We start from the raw sequence: 6,515 nt of genomic DNA, 5'->3' as shown, positions 1-6,515 counted from the left end.
GATAAAAGTAATGATGATATTATGATAATGATGATAAAGATACTTAATAACAATAAAACAATAATGATGACAACAAAAAATAATAGTTATAACAATGACAATAACAATAATAAAGATGATAGTGGTATTAATGATAATAATGGCAAAAACAGAAATAATGAAAATAACAGTGAAAACAATTATGATGATATTAATGACAATAGAAACAATAATAGTGATGAAAATGATGATGATAATGATGATAAGAACAATAATATCAACCAGTCAATCAATGGGTATATATATATATATATATATATATATATATATATATATATATATATATATATATATGTGTGTGTGTGTGTGTGTGTGTGTGTGTGTGTGTGTGTGTGTGTGTGTGTGTGTGTGTGTGTGTGTGTGTGTGTATGTATATGTACGTACACACACACACACACACACACACACACACACACACACACACACACACACACACACACACACACACACACACACACACACACACACACACACACATACACACACACACACACACACACACACTCACACACACACACACACACATATATACATATACATACATATATAAGCCCATATATATGTAAGAGGCCGCGGTGGCCGAGTGGTAAGAGGACCGGACTCAAAGACTTCGAGAGTTCGTTGTTCACCTGGACAAGGAACTTCACCTCGATTACCTACAGACATGGGAGTCCACAATCCAGTGGTATTGTCCCGTGCCGGTCTCACGCCCTGATGAATGAGGAGAATTGGCGGCAAGAAGGGCATCCGGTTATGATGCGGATCATTCCGGTGTGGCGACCCCTGAATGGAGAAGCCCCTCCCCCCCAAAAAAAAAAAAAAAAATCAAATTTGGAATCTAGCATGTACGCAGGGGGAATTGCAACCGAAGAATCATTAAAAGCTACGAGGCGAAACAAGAGAACAGCATAAAGTGCGAGAACTAGGTGCTCAGGGCATCACGGTTAACTAAGGAACCACTTTACAAGAAGCGAGAAAAACGTAATATATAAGTATTTTCGACACTAAGAAATCAAGCACAAACAGCAGCGCAGAGGAAAAACAAGCGAATTCTGTAGGCTTTGACAGAGAGAAGGCAGGCTAGGGTTTCGCTAGGGCAACACGCTTTTGTGTTTTTGTGTTTATTACATTTCTGAACTTTGTAACGGACAGTGGATTACAACAGTGACCCTTGACCTGATATCAAAAGGTAAAGATAATCATATTGCTTCGTATGTATGTACGCTGTCACTCTCCCAGTAAAACACCAAAACTCACCCGTTTATTTCCTTTCCGAATTTTACCTTATGTTACGTTTAGTTTATTTTTGATAAAAAGAAGTGCATTGAAAAATAGAAGCATCTAGAATTACAAAGGTTATATGATTCGGTATTAATGGTCCAAATAATGTGTCGCTCATCGTAAAGATTTTTTTTTTCTTTTAAGTAAGAGCTGACGATCGAGTTTTTTTTATGTAAATGTACTAAGAACGTTCTATAAATACCCATATGAAACACCCGTATGCTTACACGTAACTAGGTTCGTGCGTGCTCACGCACACACGAACAAACCCTTACATACTTACCCATGTTCATACGTACATGCATACTTACACATACACGCAGACACGCATACACGTACACACACACACACACACACACACACAAACACACACACACACACACACACACACACACACACACACACACACACACACACACACACACACACACACACACACACACACACCACACATGACTCACACTGAATTGGTTCGTGCTCTGTGACATCTTATTAAATTGGTTTCTTTCTTTTAATTGATCATCTCAATTATTAGATTCCCTTTTCGGCCAATTCCCTTGGCCTAAATCTGAACACAGCGCTACAACAAATGATAGAAAATATTTAAGGTATATGTGGCTTTAGCATCCTCGCCAAAAGCATGTACTTGCTGAACAGGATTTCCTGGTTCCTGTCTGGGATCATGATCTCGATCCAAGAAACCTCTTGACCCAAGGGCTTCCCCTCGTTGATAAATACATCAAGAGCCACCACTAGAGTTTCCAGTGACTCAGATTGAATAGCAACATCATCAGCAATGTCAAGGTCAGTGGCCTTAGTATTGTTGCTCCATAGTCTATACAAATGTTGAAAAGTGTTGCCGGAAGAACACAACCTTACCTCCCTCCTGAACTGACAGGAAAGAATCTAGACAGGCCCTCACCATACTTTACAGTACTTTCAGTACCAGTTTATAGGCTTGACATTAGTTCAATAATTCCCCTAAGTCTCAGGTACTATCAGAGTGATTCATGATACACCGAGTCATATAGGCTGCATGCAGCACCCACAACCAAACTCACAACATTCTAAAATGACTCAAAGGATACGGTCTATTGTGGATTTGGTTTACTGAATCTAGATTTCTAAGGTCTCTGATGCCTTAGTAGGTGATCTCTGACATGTCTCGGAAGCATATGAGTGAGAACCTTGCCTGGTATGCTTAGTAGAGTGATGCCGCGGTGGTTGCTGCAGTCCCATCAGTCACCTTTCCCAATGATGATGATGATTAATTAATTCACTGGTCATGCTTTTAGGGTGAAGGGTGAAGTGCATGGCTGGCCCGGGTTCTGTGAAAAAGCGAAAAAAAGTTGGGGGTGATCTCCTACTTGACATAGTAGGGATGAAATGAAAAGTCAAAGGCCAGGAGGCCAAGATGATTGTCCTCCCAGGAAGCATTAGGAGGGCGCCGCATCCACCTCAGTGATCTGGCGGATCACAGGATGCTGTCTACGTGACGCCTGTCTTGCACGCCCCGGAACCCATATCCCCTCCTGGTGGACTCCTGGACCGACGTTAGGAACCATCCCATTTTCCTCTCCGGCTACCATGGTCACGCCGCTGCTCTCCTTCCACTAGGGCAAGTACAGGTAGCGTGGAGGCTGGTGGGTAACAGTCAGGTTCCCACAGATCCGATTACGGTTGAGAGAAAAAAAGGGCCAACTACGGCTCCAGTGCCAGGAAACTCCCCAATCTCCCCATTCCATCACCTCTCCCTTTCCAGAGACGGATGACCATCCCGTCACCTTTCCCCTTCCAGAGAGGGATAACCATTCCGTCACCTTTCCCCTTCCAGAGAAGGATGACCTCCCGGCCTTTCCCTTTCCAGAGAGGGATGATCATCCCGTCACATTTCCCCTTCCAGAGAGGGATGACCATCCCGTCACCTTTCCCCTTCCAGAGAGGGATGACCACACCTCTCAACAGCACCGCAGGTGATTTTACAATCTGCATATCAAAAGCCCGTTGAGATGCCAGGTGTCGCTAACTGATTATCTAAATATTATCATTTATAGATAAGTACGTCATATTAAATCAATGTAATTGTGAATATTTTATTCAAATGATGTATCTTAAAAGAAAACCATATAGTGAAGTAACTATTTTGTGGTGCTTTGATCAAACTTCTTTGTCAAGCGTAATCATTAGTTAGACCCTTCATGTAAATTCCTTCCACTAAATCTATATATTTCTTCTCTACTAGTTTATTATCAGTTGCCAATTTCAGCCACCCATGGTTATGTTCGCATGGTGTGCCAGAACAGAGGGATAATATATGCTATTCATTCCAACTCAAAAGCAGGGAAACTCACAAAGGCAACTCACATGTCCATACTGTTATCTTATAATCACCTGAGCTTGAAAACATTTATGAAGACAAAGGATGAGGGCAGAGATGTAAGAAGCAATCAATTTTCACTTCATTTGCTAATTATATTTGCATGTATGCATCAATAAATTAATGAAAAAAAAAAACTTTGATCATACTTTTTAGCCTAATGATGCTGCTGGTAATAATAAAACCAACAACAATGACAATAATGACAAAAATTATGATGGTAATAGTGATGATGATAAGAAGAATGATAATGCTAAAAACAACTGTAATATTATTGGTAGTAGAAATAATAATGAGTGATAATACTAACAATAATATTAATATACATGATAATAATGATAGAGATACTTCTTATACTACCAATACTAATAATAATCATAATAATCAAAATGAGAATAATAAGGATTATAATAAGAAAAGATAATATTAGCAAAATTTGAATGAAAATAATTAATGATTATTGATAACAATAATGTTAATGATAATAATGATTATGATACTAATGATATTGATGATGATAATGATAATAATGGTAATAATATCAATGGTAATAATACAAATAATAATAATAATAATAATTATGATAATAATAATAACAGTAATAACAATAATAATAATAATAATAATAATAATAATAATAATAATAATAATAATAATAATAATAATAATATAAATAATAAATATAATAATAATAATTTAAAAATAATATAATAATAATAATAATAATAATAAAATAATAATAATAATAATAATAATAATAATAATAATAATAATAATAAAATAATAATAATATAATAATATATAATAAAATATATAATAATAATAATCATAATATATAATAAAGATAATAATAATGTATAAAATAAATACAAAAACATAAGAATAATAATATATATATAATAAATAATAGCATAATTATGTAATGATAAAACAATAAATATAATAATGATAAGTAATGATGATGGATAATTTATAATGATAATAAGAAATAATATAATGAAAATAATAATAACAAAAAAAATACTAATCATACATAATATATAATAATTATAATAATGATTATAATAATAATAATGTAGTAATAATAAAATAAAAAACACACAAACAATAAATAATATATATTAATCATTAATACTGATAATTATACTATAATAGTCATTGTATATAATATGAATAATACAATAACATAATAATAATGATAATATAACAAAATAATAATAATAGAATATAATACAATAATAATAGTAATATAAAATAATAATAATAATAATAATATAAAATAATAATGAATAATAATATGAAGTAAGTGATAATAAAAAATAATAATATATGATAATAATAATAATAATAATAATAATAATAATGATAATAATATAATAAAATAATAATCAATAGAATAGTATATAATGACTATAATGATAATATAATAAATATATAATGATAACAACAAGTAAACAATAATATTAATGATATCATATATGCTAATTAATACTAGGAATAATAACGATTAATTATATAATGATTATGATACCAATATTGATAATGATAATAACAATGATATTGGCAACATATAATAATAATATAATAATAATATAATAATATAATGATTATGATAATAATAATTTAAATAATAATGAATAATAAATAATTAAAATAGGTAAATAATGATGATAATAATAATGTTAATATAATAATAATAATAATGATAATAATAATAATAATAATAATAATAATAATAAATAATAATAATAATAATGATAATATAATAATAGTGAATAATAATACAAAATAACAAAATAATTGATGATCATAATGATAAATGATCTGTGCTCATGATCAGTGTAGTAGCTAGATAGTAAGCTAGCTGCTGCTGATAGATATGATATGATGATATAATAATATAATAACATAATAATGATAATATATAATAATAATGACGATATATACTAATATTGAAAAAAAAATTAAATGATAATACAATAATATATTATATTAACATGATAAAATAAAAACAACAGCAACAACAACAACAACAATACAACAAAATAATAATAAGTAACAATAAATAATAATATAATATAATATAATAATAATATAATAATAATATAATAAAATAATATATAATAATCATAATGATAATAATAGTATAATAATACAATTAATATACATAATAACTACTGCTCTTAACTGCAACTGCAACTAATAAATTATAATAATAATAATAATAATAATAAAATAATAATGAATAATGAATAATGATATATAATAATGATAATAGTATATAGTATATATATATGTATAGTATAAAGTAGAGTCATAAGTAGTATATCTACTACACACACACTACTACATACTCTACACACACTAATAATAATGATAAATAATATATAATATAATATAATTTATAATAATTATAATAAAGTAATAATAATAATATAATAGTTTAATAATATAAAACATAAAAAAGTAATAATCAAAAAAATAAAATAACAACAAAAAACAACAACAACACACAACAACAATAAAAACAATAATAATAATACAAAAATAAAATAGATATAATGATTTACATATGATGATAGTGATAATGATAATGAAATGATAATAATAATATTGATAAAATAATATATGATAATGATAATATAATAATGTAAATACAATTATCATTATTATCATCAATGATTTTTATATTATGTTATATTGATGAATAATAGATATTATATGTAATATAATATAAGTATATAATGATAATGATAATATATTATAATATATGCTAATATAAGATATTAATATAATTATTATAATAATATATGATATA

This window comes from Penaeus monodon, chromosome 8 (genome assembly GCF_015228065.2).
Source record: "Penaeus monodon isolate SGIC_2016 chromosome 8, NSTDA_Pmon_1, whole genome shotgun sequence".
Taxonomy (NCBI): Eukaryota; Metazoa; Arthropoda; class Malacostraca; order Decapoda; family Penaeidae; genus Penaeus; species Penaeus monodon.
The sequence above is the reverse complement of the archived record's forward strand: the minus strand, read 5'-3'. Positions refer to the sequence as shown.